This window comes from Leptodactylus fuscus, chromosome 6 (assembly GCF_031893055.1).
Source record: "Leptodactylus fuscus isolate aLepFus1 chromosome 6, aLepFus1.hap2, whole genome shotgun sequence".
Lineage (NCBI taxonomy): Eukaryota > Metazoa > Chordata > Amphibia > Anura > Leptodactylidae > Leptodactylus > Leptodactylus fuscus.
Window position 1 is genome coordinate 31622992 of NC_134270.1, and position 20977 is coordinate 31643968.

A 20977-nucleotide genomic window follows, 5' to 3' on the forward strand; every position below is an offset into this window, starting at 1 on the left:
GCAGTGGAATGACTTCACTAATCATGCTCAGTATGGGCAAAATGGGACTTAGCCTCTGAGCGGTTCCAAAAGGTCTGAGCATGCTCAGTGGGCCAAAAGCTGGACTTAGACTCCAGACACCTCACTGCACAACGCCAAGGGCGAGGGTTGGATTGGCCCACAGGTGGCGCTATGCGCTGGACGGGAAGCCTGCGGGACCCCATCCTAACACACATCTGTCTAATCTCTGAGCTGTGACCGTAACTAGCTGTGTGTGTTCATCAAATCACCATGGACTGTATATTACATGACCATGGGCTGTATATCACATGACCATACAGTAGACTGAGTTTTATCCACTGGAAGTAAACAATGGATGACAGCAAGCAGAGATCTAAAAAAAAAACATGAGGAATTGATACAGAAAGTATATTGTAAAATTGTATAGCGCTTCAATATACTGTGGGGAAGGTAGCTTGGTAGATGCAGTGGTGTGGACCCAACCAGTCAGACAGGAACACAAAGTGGTTTATTAGAAAAAACAAACAAAAAAAAAACAGCAAAATAAATAAACCTCATCAGGCACACAAAATGAGCAAAATAAAATACAGCCTCAACTTCAGGCAAAACAATAAGAAACAAAATCCTGCTCGTCTGAGCTACTAACTAAAGAGTAACAATAAGCTAACTATACATGTAGCTTACTAACAGCCACATGAACAAACTAATAAGCACGATACAGTCTCACCGGGCTCAGAGTAACAGGACAGACCCGGACGCCTCCTCTCACTCTCTGGATCTGCCCTGAAGTGCAGGCTCTTCAGCCTTTTATGGCCCAGTAATGAGTCTATGATGCACATCTGGGCTAAAGCCTACTCCAGACCCCCATTGGACCACACATAAGTCAGAAACCTGGGGCTGATATAGCGGGACTCCAGTACTCTGCCTGTCACAATACAGATAACAACATTTATTTGCAGGAACAGGACAATTCCTTTAAGGTTTCTCATTATAGTGTATTTAACACTTTAACGAATGACCATCTTGCTGTCCAGAAACCACTGAAACTAATGCAGGTTTCCGTATAAAGCTGTTACGCTACTTAGGTAAGAGATTATTGCACATATGATTGTCTGGCACAGAAACTGGCTAATATAGTAACTGGCATGACTAAATATTAATATACTATATTTATAGTTTCAGGGCCATTTGTCTGCAGTTTATTGGCTTAGTAGTACTTGTGGCAGAGAATCTTTATTGCCTTTGGATCGACGCGATACTCAGGACAGTGGATGAGATGAGAGATTAAATGTAATAGAAAGTTCACAGCAGACACAGTCAATCTCTGCAAGAAACTAATGACAAGGCCATTACTTATACCTGATGGAACGATATACATGAGGTCACTGAGATGGCCTCTTACCTCATATGGAGGGTGCTTGTAAAAATTTGGTGTTTTATCAAGCCACGTACTGTACGTGAAGGAGCATCGCCTCACAGCCTGTCAATTGTCAACCTCAGTGTTCTCCATTTTACGGGAAAGGAGCAATTGTTATCAAATGTCACCGATTTGCAAGTGAAAGTAATAAGACTGATGCTGAAGAGGAAACAGATAAGATTTTGGAAAAGTGATTGAATCACTCGTAACATTTGGGTGCAGAAAACGTCAGAAGACACGCTAAGGGGAAGTTCACACTACCATTGTATACAATGCTCTCACACATAATAGTGCGGACTAGAAGTCTCCCGGTGATCCTGGAGAACATGTACAAACAGGAATTGCTATTTTCATACTTTGGGTCTCTACAGACCCGCACGCAGTATAACTAGCAAAGGCCCAGGGGAGTTGAGTGAACATAAAAACAGTATTAGGCTCCGTTCTCACAGAGTAACGAGCCGCTCATTTACACACTTACACACGTGTCAGAGTGATCGCTTCAAAACAGATCCCGTTGACTTCAATGGGTGCCGGTTTACGCGTGCTACACATTGAAATCAATGGGAGACTTTATAACCCATTGATTTCAATGTGTAGCACGCGTAAGTCAGCACCCATTGAAGTCAACGGGATCTGTTTTGAAGCGCCTCACTGTTATGGTCAGCAGGATTTATTTAAAAAAAAAAAAAAACCCTATGGAGACCTCTGGGCTACTGACTGCTGACACCTGAGTGTGAACACTGTCTGACAGTTGAAGTCACTGCCAGCTAACTTAAATCAGCAGGTGTACTCTGCTACCATTCACAGAGTCCTGTGCAGTCAGCGCAGCCGCACAAATAAACTAACTGGCTAGACAGAACTCCTGGACTAGCCAGAGACCAACAAACCCTGTGTGCTTCTAGTTCCCCCCAACCCCCCAAAGCAACTACAGCCAGCAACCTGTCAGTGTGAATACTGACTGACACAGCAAAGGCCTAATGAGCTTTCACACAACTCACACACACAAGGCAGCATGTTACCCAACTACCGATGGCATTGCTGTCTCTGGGGAATTTACTAACTAGGGCAACTAAATATTTTACAGGCTGGACCCCAAGCATCACACACACACATCAATTCAGGTTATCAGATTTGGTTTGATCTTAGAGCGCCGGGCGTCCACGGGCAAGGGGCGGTCACCAGCAAATAGCCCAGCTGCCCAATCCGAGCGTCCATTGGTCGACACACCAGTCCATCAAAGACTCGACCACACCCGGCTGTTGCAAGGCAGGTTAACCCCTGCAACTCTGGACTGTACAGAAGAACAGGCAGCGATGCCCATCTCATGGCTGCAGCTTCTGCACAATCCTAACACTCACTCTGACACATGTTTATGTGTCTAAATAAACAGCATGTTACTCCATGAGAACGGAGCCTAACTCACCTCCCCTGGGTTCTGGCACTAACTCCCTCTCGCTCAGCCCCGCCCCTCCTCTATCACTCCATTACAAAACCCTCCATCTCATTAACCTAACTCCTCCCATCCTCACTGACCTGTTCCCTGGACACAGGAAAATCTGGGAAGTATCGATGAGGATAGGGGAAGAGTGATATTCTGTTTCGGAAGCAGTGAAACGGAACGTCATCGGATTATCAGAACATGTCTCTGACCACTCCTGGAATATGGGTAATTATTAGAGATGAGCGAACAGTAAAATATTCGATATTCGTTTCGAATAGCCACTCAATATTCGACTATTCGAATGAATATCGAACCCCATTATAATCTATGGGGAAAAATGCTTCGTTTCAGGGATCCGACCATTTGACTCTCCAATGTAGCAGTGTTGGCCGATGTAGCAGTGTCCAAGGTAGCAGTTTGATGCAGCAGAGCTGAGTGTGTAGCAGGTCCAGCTCTGCTACATTGGACACTGCTACATCGGCCAGCACTTGGGGTTGAGCCGATCTTGACATTTCAGGATTGTTTTTAAAATCCGATTTCTGATCATTTGGAGATTGGATTTTAAAAACGATCCTATTCACTACACAGTATGTAGTCCATACACTCCAGCCGCACCAAGCCCCGCCTACTCCATGCATCTCTACAATACTAGTCTAGGGAGGCGGGGTGCAGGGCGCTCTGAAGTGGACAGAGGACCCTGCCTCCCTAGACTAGTATTGTAGAGATGCAGGGAGTAGGCGGGGCTTAGTGCGGCTGTTGAGTGTGGGCGGGGAGACGTGAGTGCATCACTGATGTCTCCCCTCCCAGTTCCCCCCCACTCTCCTAAGCCCCGCCCTCTCCATAACACTAGTCTCGGGAGGAGGGGGCATGGTGCTGTGAAGACATGTGGACAGAGGACCGGACCAAGAAGAGGAGCTGGGAGCTGAAGCTATGCAGGTAAGTGGACAACGGTGTATGTGTGGGGTGGTTAATCGCTACACAGCATGGGGTCCAAAAATTGAAACAATTTTTGGACTACATGCTGTGTAATGAATAAGATCGTTTTTAAAATCCAATCTCCAAATGATCGGAAATCGGATTTTAAAAACGATCCTGAAATGTCAAGATCAGCTCAACCCTAAGTGCTGGCCGATGTAGCAGTGTCCGATGTAGCAGTCTGATGCAGCAGAGCTGGACCTGCTACATACTCAGCTCTACTGCATCGGACTTTTACATCGGACACTGCTACATCGCCCAGCACTGCTACATCGCCCAGCACTGCTACATCGGAGATGAAGCAGAGCTGGCCATTCGCTGAGCTTGGCTACTCCGGAGTAGCAGTGCTGGCCGATGTAGTAGTGTCCGATGTAGCAGTATGATGCAGCAGAGCTGAGTGTGTAGCAGGTTCAGCTCTGCTTCATCTCGGCATAGGAATGCATTGACCAGCGTTGATTGGCCGAATGCCGTACTTCTGTATGGCATTCGGCCAATCAACGCTGTTCAATGCATTCCTATGGGAAAAAGTCAGCTCCCGCATATCGCAAGCTGACAGGGATCCCGACCAGATAGAGCCCCAAAGAGCTGTGTGAGTAACATTCCCACCTAAATAAAGGTAATCCCTAGCTAACCCTGCCTGTACATCTATCCCTGTCTCACAGTTACATAGTTCACAGTCTCAAATTAACCGAATGTTAAATCCACCATTCCTATAAATTGGAGGTCACCTGATTTAGCCAGCCAATTACTTTTTCCGATTTTTTTTCACTGCCTCCGTTGTCGTAGTTCCTGTCCCAGCTCCCCTTCACAGTTATTGGTGCAAAAAAGCGCCAGGGAAGGTGGGCGGGGATACAAATTTTTAGTGCGTTTACCTCGTGGTATTCGATTGGAATCAAATACCTCGAACGGCCTGATATTCGATTGAAAGTGTTCGCTCATCTCTATATATCACAGATACAAAAAATAATAAAATCTGGAAATATACTGGATATCACATATATCAATAAGTGAGGATATTATATCCATTCATTTTCAGATAATAATTTTCCTGCATGTTTCAATCTCTTCTATTATTTAGTTCCTTCGATCAAGTGAAGTTCCACGTATCACCAGCAGATGGCAGTGTGGCATAAAGCTGCAGATGGCACATGATATTGTATGCAGGATCAAATGCAATAAGGGTGAATGTTATCCTTTGGGATTTTGTTTTAGAAGAGCAGGGACAGAAAATCCTGTCTAAAACAACAAATCCAGTTTGGGAATATCTAGAGACAGGAAGCATGGAGTTATTTGACTTGCATATAATTTGCTTGTGTGACAGCAATTGCTCACAGTGCAGACTCAACAACGATGGTACATTTAACTCTATTCACTGTCGGACTGGCCAGATGTGCCGCGCTTTTGCAAAACCGTGTTACATGAAATCTTTTCATTTTATGAGGCTTCGGGTAAAATCAGTCTCAGTTATATAGAGGTTTTATTGTCCAGTAATATCAATCTGTCCGATACAGACAGAATGGACGTATGCCAGTATTTCTTCTGTACTCACAATGATGATATCTATTCCCTGTTATCTCTAGGGTAAATATACAGAGGACATTGAATTATGCCCGTCTGTATGGTGCCCATGTAAGGTCATATACTGTGCAAACTACAATGCTATATACTGCTTAAAAATAAGTGCCACACAGGATAGCGCCATGCGTCACCCAAATAATATTGCCAAACCCTTGCCCAAATAGTGTGATACAATGCACCCCTCAATGAACTGAAAAAAAAATACCCTGCTCAATGCCAGTGCTGGCATACAGCGCTCAGATAATACCATGAACCGGACAAATAACCACTCTGTACCTAAACAAATAAAATAATAGGTCTACACAGGGATTAAATAATACCGCTATACAATAAGAGGACATCCCCATGGGTCAGATATGCGTTCGACATTTCATGAGACATATCTGACATAATCTGCAGAGAGGGCTGCGCCAAATTGTACTGATATTGCGGTGAATGGTGCTGTATACTCTGTATACATTGTAATCCCCTGGAGATCCTGTGGTGACGTTCCCTTGGTCCCCACGGCATTCTGGTTCCTTCCTCTGGTGATGAACTGATGATATGATCACTGGCTAGGAGAAAAAATGACAGCTGGGGACCATGGAAACTACAGCATGAGAGAGTCAGGGGATTGATAAATGGGTATACAGCGTTGTAAGTAGACTTATATTTATTATTCCATAACTCGATAGTGCAGGTGAAGGGAACAAATATTGTAATATACTTCACTAAAGAAAAGTGCCTGTGTCTTTAATAAAAGGAGCAAAACTCTCAAGATTCATTTTGTGTACGGGTTTGGTGGCTCAGGTCCCCAGTTTGTATCATGAGGAAAAAGTTTGGTACTAACCACTCTTTAAATGTATTAAAAGATAGTCTATAATACTCTCAGGGCTCCTAGGAACCTATCTATAAAACATAGCATAGAATACTGTCAGGGCAACTAGGCATCTATCTATAAAACATAGTGTAGAACACTGTCAGGGCAACTAGGCATCTATCTAAAAACATAGTGTAGAATACTGTCAGGAATACTAGGAACCTATCTATAAAACATAGTGTATGACACTGTCAGGGCTCCTAGGAACCTATATATAAAACATAGTATAGAATACTGTCAGGGCTCCTAGGAACCCATCTATAAAACATAGTTTAGAATACTGTCAGGACTCCTAGGAAACTATCTATAAAACATAATGTAGAACACTGTCAGGGCTCCTAGGAACCCATCTATATAACATAGTGTAGAACCCTTTCAGGACTTCTAGGAACCTATCTATAAAACATAGTGTAGAATACTGTCAGGGCTCTTAGGATCCTATCTATAAAACATAGTGTAGAACACTGTCAGGATCCTAGGAACCTATCTATAGAACATAGTGTATAATACTGTCAGGGCTCCTAGGAACCTATCTATAGAACATAGTGTATAATACTGTCAGGGCTCCTAGGAACCTATCTATAAAACATAGTGTAGAACATTGTCAGGATCCTAGGAACCTATCTATAAAACATAGTGTAGAACACTGTCAGGACTCCTAGGAACCTAACTATAAAACATAGTGTAGAACACTGTCAGGATCCTAGGAACCTATCTATAAAACATAGTGTAGAACACTGTCAGGGCTCCTAGGAACCCATCTATAAAACATAGTGTAGAACACTGTCAGGATCCTAGGAACCTATCTATAAAACATAGTGTAGAACACTGTCAGGATCCTAGGAACCTATCTATAAAACATAGTGTAGAACACTGTCAGGGCTCCTAGGAACCTATCTATAAAACATAGTGTAGAACACTGTCAGGGCTCCTAGGAACCTAACTATAAAACATAGTGTAGAACACTGTCAGGATCCTAGGAACCTATCTATAAAACATAGTGTAGAACACTGTCAGGGCTCCTAGGAACCCATCTATAAAACATAGTGTAGAACACTGTCAGGATCCTAGGAACCTATCTATAAAACATAGTGTAGAACACTGTCAGGATCCTAGGAACCTATCTATAAAACATAGTGTAGAACACTGTCAGGGCTCCTAGGAACCTATCTATAAAACATAGTGTATAACACTGTCAGGGCTCCTAGGAACCTATCTATAAAACATAGTGTAGAACACTGTCAGGGCTCCTAGGAACCTATCTATAAAACATAGTGTAGAACACTGTCAGGATCCTAGGAACCTATCTATAAAACATAGTGTAGAACACTGTCAGGGCTCCTAGGAACCTATCTATAAAACATAGTGTAGAACACTGTCAGGGCTCCTAGGAACCTATCTATAAAACATAGTGTATGACACTGTCAGGGCTCCTAGGTACCTATCTATAAAACATAGTGTAGAACACTGTCAGGATCCTAGGAACCTATCTATAAAACATAGTGTAGAACACTGTCAGGGATCCTAGGAAGCTATCTATAAATCATAGTGTATAACACTGTCAGGGCTCCTAGGATCCTATCTATAAAACATAGTGTATAACACTGTCAGGGCTCCTAGGAATCTATTTATAAAACATAGTGTAGAACACTGTCAGAGCTCCTAGGAAGCTATCTATAAAACATAATGTATACCACTCTTATGGCCCCTAGGAACCTATCTATAAAACATAGTGTAGAACACTGTCAGGGCTCCTAGGAACCTATCTATAAAACATAGTGTAGAATACTGTCAGGGCTCCTAGGCACCTATCTATAAAACATAGTGTAGAATACTCTTAGGGCTCCTAGGAACCTATCTATAAAATATAGTGTATACCATTCTTATGGCCCCTAGGATCTTATCTATAAAACACTGTGTAGAATACTCTACACTAGCTCTCTAAGGCAAACAAAGCCAAAGTTATGTGAAAGTGAAATGTTATATTATTATATTCCAGGGTCTCTTGAGACCCTGGAGTATAATAAGTGGGGACCCAAGGAAGTTGTAAAGACTTAATTTTTAATACTCTTTCTAAATTTTACACATTCCAGGCTGTGAAAGTGGCCAATACCTGTTGGCTACATGCACAGTTCATCCCAAAATTTGCTCTTAGGCTCAGTTGACATCTGTGTTTGGGTTTCCATTCGGGGAGCCCGCTTGGGGAGCCCTCGAATGGAAACCTATATGCATAAAAAAAAACAGTTAGCTAAGAAACTACTGTAAGTGAAGTGGTTGCAATACAATATAGTGGCCCCATAAAATATAACTCCCCTCCATTGGTTCATCACATAGTTACATGCCCCTACAATGACCACACACAATATGCTTTACCCCAGGAAAATATCAGATTGTACTTTGTGATCATATCCTACAGAGATCAGATGTTGTACAACTTGAAGCTATAGCAGAGTATGGTGAGCACATGCAGGCTGCTCCTATTGATGTATAGGAGTGGCGTAATAGCCCCATCCACTGTATAGCGATGGTTCCAGGAAAGTGTAGCAAAGTTCCAGTCACCTGAATACCAGCAGCCTTCACATGCTTCCTATCCATTGCACCAGATTCCAGCTCCCAGGCACTATTGTAGCAACTGATCTGCATGAGGTTTGGGTGTCGATGGACAGATCAACAGTATGAATTTTTTTTTAGCGAGATAACTCCTTTATGGACCTCAATTTCTCATGAAATTCAACAGATTATCATTCATGACATGGGAAAAAAAGTCTTAAAAGACTGTATTGACCCTCCCATTGGGTGGCCACACATAGACACAAATATGATATGAAGTATAAGGATTGAGTCTTCAGTAGTTGATAGCTTTTTAATGGCTAATAAAAATGATGACAGATTTCAAGCTTTGGAGACTACTAAGTCTCTTCATCAGGCTGGTATGACACAGTGTCTGATGAAGAAAACTAGTAGTTCCGAAAGCTTCCAATCTGTCATCATTTTTGTAAGCCATTAAAAAGGTATCAACTACTGAAGACTCAATTCTTATATTTCATATCCACTGGCTTATACGGTACAAAGATATTTTTTTTTTTCCTTATACAAATAGGATAGTTATTACAAAACCATTTTGTTTGTAGACAAATATTTTTTTTAACCATAAAGTGACATCCCACAATAGACTTTTTGTTGTGTCCCATAGATGATGTATTGGTTTTAGAATGACACTACCTATGGGTAAGGGCCTACGATGCTCGATAAGTGTAAGTTGACCTCATTCAGATGGGAATCTACTAGGGTTGAGCCGATCCTGACTTTTCAGGATTGATTTTAAAATCTGATTTCCGATCATTTTTCATTCGAACCCGATCTCGATACCAATTCCGATCCCAATGCAAGTCAATGGGATTTTTTTATTAATTCGGAGATCAGATTTTAAAAGCAATCCTATTCACTATACAGCATGGAATCTAACAATTGAACGCTTTAATTGTTAGAATCCACGCTGTGTAGTGAATCACTAAGTAGCCAGGGGATTTTATTTAAATCCTCTGGCTACTTAGTCTCCCCTGGTGTCCACTTACCTCCAGAGATGGCTGATCCGCTGCTCCGCTGCTGTTCGCCTTGCTGCCGCTCCAGCTGCAGTCTTCTTCTCCCTTCGCTGCCCCCTTCCTGCCAGGTTAGGAGAGTGTGAGCGGGTTAGGACAGTGTGGGCGGGTACTGGGAGGGGAGACGTGATGTCTCCCCGCCCTGTACCCACCCACACTCTCCTAACCCGCCCACAATCTTCTAACCTGGCAGGGCGGGGGCCGCGAGGTGAAGAAGACTGCAGCTGGAGCGGCAGTGAGGCGAACAGCAGCGGAGCAGCCATTTCTGGAGGTAATTAGCTACGAGACATGTTAGTTTAGTCTCCCATTACAATGATATAATGAATGGAGGCAGCCGGCGCGCAGGGGGTTAAGGCTGTGTGTCGGCTGCTTCTATTCATTCCTATGGAACCGCAGCGGAGCCTTCACACTGATTATACGCTATATACTCAGTGTGAAGGCATTGTGGGAAATACTACCGATCCCGATCCCACCTAAAAAGATTGTGTTCGGAATTCCGATCGCGATTGTGAAATTTTCTCGATTGCCGATCGGAATCTGATTTTTTCCGAACACGATCGCTCAACCCTAGAATCTACACTAAACAGACCTGAACAGAATGACAAAGGGAACACAGAGCCCATGAGGATTGAAAAGTGTAGGTATCATTCAATGTGTCAAGCTTGTTTTATATGGAGTAATAATAATAATGTTTCTGTTCAGGAGATGCTGGGCCATTTATGAAAGATTATCCAGCAAGCCGTCCATCACCCATCTTCTACTACCTGCTGAGGTGACTTTTTCTGATTTCTATTTCCATCACGTATTCTACTATACAAAAGCCTTACATTACTATGTACAATGTCAAGTGTCGGGCACTTGACATATGAGGCACAACCTTTCTCTAATGGGAGGACTGGACCCCATGGTTATATATATATATCCTGCCGATCCTTATAGCCAGTTGTCTATAACATCCCCTGTCCCCTGCAGTGACCATTGGCCTCAAGTCTTGACTCATCTGCACCGTCAGGAAACTTTTATTTAAACTATGCAGTCTTTCTTTCCATCGATGTTTCTCCAGCTCCTCTGATTTATACAATATGCAATGTTTCTTTTATAATTCATGTTTCCTTGTTCACTTTTTTTGCTCCTTTGCATAGAAATATAAGGTAAGCTATTGTATTATTCATGGTGCCACAATTATAGACTGAACCAAATCTTACTTGGCCGTGGTCTGTATACTGTACAATGACAACACTCTCATTCCTACCTTGTTGAATTTGTGCGTATATATTTGTATCCATGAATTTGTAGATGCTATTACATAGTATTTTTAGATTCGGAACACTACACTTTGTAATTTTTGTATCATAGTCATATAAAGGACCCTCAGGTTTCAAAGGTTTTGTATTGAAATGGGAAACAATGGTCACAATTTTCCACATTTCCTTGCCAACTCTGCGAGGTTTGTTTATCTCTTATTATATGCGGCATATTACTAGACTCCTAGATAGTGGATTCCAGCTGAACACACAACACAATACCCATAGTGTAATAAACAGGGCGCTGCTACCATGATTGATTATAAAATGTACTTGTGACAAAGCAAGATGAAATCTCAGTCCCATGAGCACCAGAAAACCCAGATAGGTGAGGCTGAAGAGTGTAATAAAGTTAGCGGCTCTCTGCCTAGTTATTTATTCATGTTGTCTGTATGCCTAGAACACTATTATCTGGGCATTATATGACACTAACTGGGCACTGTATGACATTATTTTTGAGCATCACACCATTTTTCTTGATCTATCTATAAGCAAAAAATTTTGTTGTGGAAGCACTCTGACAAGCTATATAAAATTAGAGATGGGTGAACCTCTCAAGATTCCTTAAGGTTCTGGTTCATATGGTTTGGGACCAAGATTTGTTTCAGGTCGAAACAAGTACGAACCACACATTAAATTGGAAACAATCTATAAAACATAGTGTAGAACAATGTCAGGGTTCCTAGGAACCTACAGTGTTGGCCAAAAGTATTGGCAACCCTGCAGTTCTGTCAGATAATACTCGTTGTCTTCCAGAAAATGATTGCAAGCACAAACTCTTTGGTATTAATATCTTCATTTATTTTGCTTGCAATGAAAAAACACAAAAGAGAATGAAAAAAAAAAGTCAAATCATTGATCTTTTTACACAAAACTCCAAAAATGGGCCGGACAAAAGTATTGGCCCCCTCAGCCTAATACTTGGTAGCACAACCATTAGACAAAATAACTGCGCACAACCGCTTCCGGTAACCGTCAATGAGTTTCTTACAAGGCTCTGCTGGAATTTTAGACCATTCTTCTTTGGCAAACTGCTCCAGGTCCCCCCTGAGATGTGAAGGGGGCCTTCTCCAAACTGCCATCAAGAGATCTCTCCCCCACAGGTGTTCTATGGGATTCAGGTCTGGACTCATTGCTGACACTTTACAAGTCTCCAGTGCTTTCTCTCAAACCATTTTCTAGTGCTGACCTGAAGTGTGTTTACGGTCATTGTCCTGCTGGAAGACCCCTGACCTCTGAGGGAGACCCAGCTTTCTCACACTGGGCCCTACATTATGCTGCAAAATTTGTTGGTAGTCTTCAGACTTCATAATGCCATGCACACGGTCAAGCAGTCCAGTGCCAGAGGCAGCAAAGCAACCCCAAAACATCAGGGAACCTCCGCCATGTTTGACTGTAGGGACAGTGTTCTTTTCTTTGAAGGCCTCTTTTTTTTCCCTGTAAACTCTATGTTGAGGCCTTTTCCTACTTTTGTCTCATCTGACTAGAGAACATTCTTCCAAAATGTTTTTGTCTTTCTCAGGTAAGTTTTGGCAAACTCCAGCCTGGCTTTTTTATGTCTCTGGGTAAGAAGTGGGGTCTTCCTAGGTCTCCTACCATACAGTCCCTTTTCATTCAGACGCTGACGGATAGTACGGGTTGACACTGTTGTACCCACGGACTGCAGGGCAGCTTGAACTTGTTTGGATGTTAGTCGAGGTTCTTTATCCACCATCCGAACAATCTTGCATTGAAATCTCTCGTCAATTTTTCTTTTCCGTCCACATCTAGGGAGGTTAGCCACAGTGCCATGGGCTTTAAACTTCTTGATGACACTGCGCACGGTAGACACAGGAACATTCAGGTCTTTGGAGATGGACTTGTAGCCTTGAGATTACTCATACTTCCTCACAATTTTGCTTCTCAAGTCCTCAGACAGTTCTTGGTCTTCTTTCTTTTCTCCATGCTCAGTTTGGTACACACAAGGACACAGGACAGAGGTTGAAATCAATTTTAATCCATTTCAACTGGCTGCAAGTGTGATTTAGTTATTGCCACCACCTGTTAGGTGCCTCAGATAAGTAACAGGTGCTGTTACTTACACAAATTATAGAAGCATTACATGATTTTTCAAACAGTGGCAATACTTTTGTCCACCCCCTTTTTTATGTTTGCTGTGGAATTTTATCCAATTTGGCTTTTTGACAATTTTTTTGTGACTTTCCATTGAAGACAAATTAAATGAAGATAATACCAAAGAATTTTTGATTGCAATCATTTTCTGGAAGAACATGAGTATTATCTGACAGAATTGCAGGGGTGCCAATACTTTTGGCCAACACTGTATCTCCTATCTATCTATCTATCTATCTATCTATCTATCTATCTATCTATCTATCTATCTATCTATCTATCCATCCATCCATCTGCATGTATCATGCACAACTTGTAATATAGATACTCCTGGCATGTATGCATGTTTTCAGCAACTACAGGCAAATAAAAATGTTTTTCTGCTCATAATTTATTGTTTCTTTGTTAGTTTGTGAGAGGAAAATTAATTCCCCATACAGAGCTCAGACAGTATGCTCATAGACATAATCAATAACTGTATTACGGCTCAATAAATGTACCGTTCTGAAGGGCGTGAGCGGCTTATCATCATTGTTCCAGCAGTTCCTGTTTTTAAAATATCATTTCAGGAAATGAAATGCTGAAAATCTACCCGGTAGCTGCAAACATTGTGTTTTATGCCTCATCTCCCTACTAAGCATAACACCAAATAACTTCTATACAGGGCTGGAATTAGTCATCCGCTCATTGTGCTTTATGTGGTGCTGATGCTGGAATAATTGCTTTATTTTAGCTACACAATTTAATGGGTTATCACTAGAGATGAGCGAACACTAAAATGTTCGAGGTTCGAAATTCGATTCGAACAGCCGCTCACTGTTCGAGTGTTCGAATGGGTTTCGAACCCAATTATAGTCTATGGGGAACATAAACTCGTTAAGGGGGAAACCCAAATTCGTGTCTGGAGGGTCACCAAGTCCACTATGACACCCCAGGAAATGATACCAACACCCTGGAATGACACTGGGACAGCAGGGGAAGCATGTCTGGGGGCATAAAAGTCACTTTATTTCATGGAAATCTCTGTCAGTTTGCGATTTTCGCAAGCTAACTTTTCCCCATAGAAATGCATTGGCCAGTGCTGATTGGCCAGAGTACGGAACTCGACCAATCAGCGCTGGCTCTGCTGGAGGAGGCGGAGTCTAAGATCGCTCCACACCAGTCTCCATTCAGGTCCGACCTTAGACTCCGCCTCCTCCAGCAGAGCCAGCGCTGATTGGCCGAATTCCGTACTCTGGCCAATCAGCACTGGCTAATGCATTGTATTGGCGTGATGAAGCAGTGCTGAATGTGTGTGCTTAGCACACACATTCAGCTCTACTTCATCGGGCTAATAGAATGCATTGGCCAATCAGCGCTGGCCAATGCATTCTATTAGCGTGAACTGAGTTTGCACAGGGGTTCTAGTGCACCCTCGGCTCTGCTACATCAGATTGCTACATCTGATGTAGCAGTGCCGAGTGTGCATCAGATGTGTAGTTGAGCAAAACTGACTTAGCACTGCTAAGTCTCTGCATTCGCATAGGAATGCATTGGCCAGCCTTCGGCCAATCAGCGCTGGCTCTGCCGGAGGAGGCGGAGTCTAAGGTCGGACCTGAATGGAGACTGGTGTGGAGCGATCTTAGACTCCGCCTCCTCCAGCAAAGCCAGCGCTGATTGGTCGAGTTCCGTACTCTGGCCAATCAGCGCTGGCCAATGCATTCTATTAGCCCGATGAAGTAGAGCTGAATGTGTGTGCTTAGCACACACATTCAGCTCTACTTCATCAGGCTAATAGAATACATTGGCCAATCAGCGCTGGCCAATGCATTCTATTAGCTTGATGAAGCAGAGTGTGCACAAGGGTTCAAGCGCACCCTCAGCTCTGATGTAGCAGAGCTGAGGGTGCACAAGGGTTCAAGTGCACCCTCGGCTCTCCTACATCAGAGCCGAGGGTGCGCTTGAACCCTTGTGCAGCCTCGGCTCTGCTACATCAGAGCCGAGGGTGCGCTTGAACACTTGTGCACACTCTGCTTCATCAAGCTAATAGAATGCATTGGCCAGCACTGATTGGCCAGAGTACGGAATTCGGCCAATCAGCGCTGGCCAATGCATCCCTATGGGAAAAAGTTTATCTCACAAAAATCACAATTACACACCCGATAGAGCCCCAAAAAGTTATTTTTAATAACATTCCCCCCTAAATAAAGGTTATCCCTAGCTATCCCTGCCTGTACAGCTATCCCTGTCTCATAGTCACAAAGTTCACATTCTCATATGACCCGGATTTGAAATCCACTATTCGTCTAAAATGGAGGTCACCTGATTTCGGCAGCCAATGACTTTTTCCAATTTTTTTCAATGCCCCCGGTGTCGTAGTTCCTGTCCCACCTCCCCTGCGCTGTTATTGGTGCAAAAAAGGCGCCAGGGAAGGTGGGAGGGGAATCGAATTTTGGCGCACTTTACCACGCGGTGTTCGATTCGATTCGAACATGGCGAACACCCTGATATCCGATCGAACATGTGTTCGATAGAACACTGTTCGCTCATCTCTAGTTATCACTATTTCGCTTACCGGTTCTCCTGGAAGCCATATACTGTATATAGCGCGCAGCTACTTCAGAATCCTATATCATGTTGCTAACAATTAGTGATATTGCTGATGCCCTGCCATACAAACATTCACGAAGCCTGTGCTAAACACCTGCCTATCAATATTCGACCCGTCTATAACCATAGACCAGATCAGAATTAGCAAAACCAAATACTGGAAATATATTTCATGCATGGAATAGACAACAATGTAGGTTTCGTCAACACATTTGACTCTATAAAGTGCAGTGAATTAAGTCAAACAAGTATTTTCCAAAGTTTGCAAGATACACGGCCTACCAATAAGTATTTGGACACCTGTGGTCCGAGCGGCACAAGCGGTATTTACAGCCTCAACCCTGCGGGACATGCTTTCCCCAAGTCCTTGTATGACGGCTACTGGTATTTTATTCCATTCGGCTTGGAGAAGACAGGTAAGTTCTTTCACCGATTTTGGTCGGCTCCTGCACCCCTTAGTTGGGCAATCCAATTCGTCCCAGAGGTGCTCGATAGGGTCCAAGTCTGGGCTCTGGGCAGGTTAGTCCAGTTGGTTAACCTGATTGTCACTGTACCAAGCCATGGTAGACCTCACTACTAGAGATGAGCGAACACTGTTCGGATCAGCCGATCCGAACAGCACGCTCCCATAGAAATGAATGGAAGCACCTGTGACGATGACTTTGCCGGGGGCCGACCAGCGTCACAGGTGCTTCCATTCATTTCTATGGGAGCGTGCTGTTCGGATCAGCTGATCCGAACAGTGTTCGCTCTTCTCTACTCGCTACATGACAGCTGGCGTTGTCATCCTGGAAGTAACATTGGTCCGTCCCATAGAACCGCCATAATGTACTAAGCACACTGTTATCTAAAATAGTGCAATAGGTGTTGGCGTTGAGTTTATTAAGGGTCCCAGTCCATACCAGGAGAAACACCCCCAGACCATAACTCTACCCTGAACTTTACTAGGTGTCCAAATACTTATTGGTAGACAGTGTATAAGGAATTCTTATTTCTCTCTGATCTAAAGGAATGAGAAGGGCCCTCAGTCCCATTGTGTGAAATGACGTTCTTTGTTATGTATGTCTGTATCTGAACCCTATAAATTGTACAGTGCTGCGGAATATGTTGGCGCTATATAAATAAAATGTATTATTATTATTATTAATGACAGTGTTATTCCTTAAACTAAGGCTTCTTGCAGATGACCATGGCCATGATAATTGTGCTATCTGTGTATTTCATGGATAGCACACCGACTCATTCATTTCTATGTGCTCGCACACATGACTGTGAATTACACAGTCACATGTTCGGACAGTCTGGGCTGCAAAATATAGAAAAGGTCCAATTCCTGTCCTATTTTGCGGCCCTTGCTTCCTTGGCTCTTCCAGTGCATAGACAGCAAATGGGTGATATCTGTGTGTCCCCCGTATGCAGCCCTTGCCTTTAATGCCTTGACGGCCGACCAGCAACACACGGTCATATGTAACCAGCCTAAGACTGTATGCTATTAATACCTTTTTGCTGCCTGGACCACATCTCCACAACCTTCCATGGTATGTTGGAGGTTGTCATTTCAGAGAGGTTTCACGCCATACCACAATATTCAATACAGATCTTGATCTTTTGATCCAATTAAACTAGTACAATTTGAATTCTGTTTGGATTTTTGCCAACTCTGAAGCAGTAGTCTTTGATTTTGCAGGACAAATACACTTTAAAGGGATTCTACCATTAAAAACCTTTTTTTCTCCCTAACAGGTCAGAATAAGATAAGATAAGATAATCCTTTAATAATCCAACAGTGGGGAAATTTCAGCATGTTACAGCAGCATAGTAATACAGATACAGGATAATACACAGTAATATATTATAGACGTAGACACACATATGCTAAGAAGAGAAGATATACTAGGAGTCCATAGCAGCTAAGGAACAGAAGAAGAAAGAAGGAAGACTTCCCCTGGACTCCGAAGGCCCTCAGCCTCCTGAGCAGGTAGAGTCTGCTGTGGCCCTTTCTGTGCAGCGCCTCCGGGTGATCAGCCCAGTCTAGTTTATTATTGAGTAGCACACCCAGATACTTATAGGTCCTGACTATCTCAATGCATGTCCCTTGGATCTCCACTGGGGTCGGAGCACTTCTCCGTTTGCTTAAGTCCACCACCATCTCCTTGGTCTTCCCAGCATTAATCCTGAGCTGGTTCTGCTGGCACCATTCAACAAAATCCCGGTTTAAGTCTCTGTATACCCTATCATCACATCAGTGATAAGTCCTACTATAGCAGAGTCATTGGAGTACTTCTGCAAGTAACAGCTGGAGGAGTTGTGCCTAAAGTCAGCAGTGTACAGTGTGAAGAGAAATGGGGCAAGAACTGTACCTTATGGTGTACTACAGATCACAGTGTCAGACACACAGAGTAACCTTAAGAAAGGCTATTCTTCTCCTACCTTTAGATGTCTTCTCCGCTCCGCCGTTTAGTTAAAATCCCGTTTTCTGTTGGTATGCAAATGAGTTCTCTGGCAGCACTGGGGGCGGGCCCCAGCGCTCAAACAGCACTGGGGGTGTCCCCAATTCTGCCAGAGAACTCTCCAGCTCCGCCTCCATCTTCTTTAGGAACGGGGTCTTCACCACGTCTTCTTCCGGGGGTTGGCTTCAAACTTCTAGGCCTTGGGCCTAGGGCAAAGCTGACTGCACATAAAAATGGCCGCTTGCACACTATTGTTTTGGGGCATCTCAGCAACCAAGTGATCCCTTGTCTATCATTTAGCCTTTGGTATTTGTTGGCAGGTTCTCTTTAAGAAAATTCCACGATAAAGACCAATTTATTCCAAAAGCTATTTAATAACTTGTATGAATTGCACGTAAAAATATGACTTTAGTAATTGCGGATAAATCGCCAGTGCTCCATTTATGTTTTACGTTTGATTGTTGCCATATGAAATTGGATTTCAATCTGATGGACTTGTGTGCATAACTCTAGCAAGGTTGTTACATTAAAAAGTGACCTCGGAAAAAGCACATCATAATCAGCTCTTTGATAACAACTTGCTCCACGGTTTTAATGGATTCTTTCTAAAATTGGTCCCCCCTGGGAACTGGCTGACATCATAAATAAGACTTTGTTAGCGTCCCGCTGCTCCTGAAAAGCTTTTTCAGAATGGTCTCACATGTATTAAGTAGTTCAAAACAGATTAAATACCAAAGTTTGATTCCTTTAGTGGTTACTGCGTAAGTCTGTCTGAGAACTAATGTACTGTGGGATTCATGCATATTCAAGCAATGTACAGCTCAGTCCTCAGTTGCGTCTGCATCAAATATGGAGACATAAAATGTTCCGTTGACTTTGAGTACTTCACCTACCTTATGTCTTCTTATTTCAGATAGAAAGTGAAAAACGTTCAAGAGACGTTATTCCCAGAAGAATGGCGCAGCAAATGATATTCCGCATACAGTATGTATCAATGTGACAATGTTCTTTGCTGACTGACAGCTCAGTATTCCATTAGATATAGACTTTATTCTATGAAATCAATAGCTAGAACACAATTGTATTGCAGACAAAATAAGTTTTGTTAGTATTTCTATTAAAATAAATTGGGTTTCCAAAAAGGGTGAGGTCCATTTCACCGGCAAGAAACTGGTAGGGTCCATTCACATGGAGGAAAATGGTGAGGAATTTGGTGTGTAATTTAAGTGACTTCAATGGGTTCCTTTTTCTGCTAGCATTGAAGTCAATGGGAGGCTTTTTTTTCCAAATTCCAAATTCCTCACCATTTTCCTCCGTGTGAATGGACATGAACTACGATGTGAACTCTCTCAATCCATTTGATCCAAGAATGGCTTTAATGTTAATCCTAGGTGCTGCGGGAAAAAACGCGGCAGCAACTCATCACAGTTTTTTTCCGCAGCGCTTTCCACAGAAAGTTCACCGAGATTTACGCCACATGGGTCCCAGGCCTTAAAGGAGTATATTCATGAACCTATCCATAGTTAAATTAGTAGACAATTAAAAGTGAAACATTTTTGCATATATAAATAATTTAAACATTTTCTGTGTTTTAAAGATTTTCTCTTAGTTGTGATAGTATGTTGTCTTTATCGGCTGCCAATAGATATGACCATGAAAGCACACATTTTCTATGGTTTGGCACTTGTCAGAAACTCAGCTGTAATTTCCTTATTGTGGCCAAGTTATCTTCTCACCATTGTGGTATCCCAGCCTAATAACCTGCCCATTGTCCTGACAATGAGACCCCAGAGTATAATAAAGACACTTTCACTTTGACATAACTTCAGCTGTATTTGCTTAGAGAGATACAAATGTGATAGGTTCCTAGGAGCCCTGACAGTGTTCGACACTATGTTTTATAGATAGGTTCCTAGGAGCCCTGACAGTGTTCGACACTATGTTTTATAGATAAGTTCCTAGGAGCCCTGACAGTGTTCTACACTATGTTTTATAGATAGGTTCCTAGGAGCCCTGACTGTGTTCTACACTATGTATTATAGATAGGTTCCTAGGAGTCCTGACAGTGTTCTACACTATATTTTATAGATAGGTTCCTAGGAGCCCTGACAGTGTTATACACTATGTTTTATAGATAGATTCCTAGGAGCCCTGACAGTGTTATACACTATGTTTTATAGATAGGTTCCTAGGAGCCCTAACAGTGTTCAACACTATGTTTTATAGATAGGTTCCTAGGAGCCCTAAGAGTGTTCTACACTATGTTTTATAGATAGGTTCCTAGGAGCCCTAACAGTGTCTACACTATGTTTTATAGATAGGTTCCTAGGAGCCCTGACAGTGTTCTACACTATGTTTTATAGATAGGTTCCTAGGAGCCCTGACAGTGTTATACACTATGTTTTATAGATAGATACCTAGGAGCCCTGACAGTATTCTACATTATGTTTTATAGATAGGTTGCTAGGAGCCCTGACAGTGTTATACACTATGTTTTATAGATAGATACCTAGGAGCCCTGACAGTGTTCTACATTATGTATTATAGATAGGTTCCTAAGAGCCCTGACAGTATTCTACACTATGTTTTATAGATAGATACCTAGGAGCCCTGACAGTGTTCTACATGATGTTTTATAGATAGGTTCCTAGGA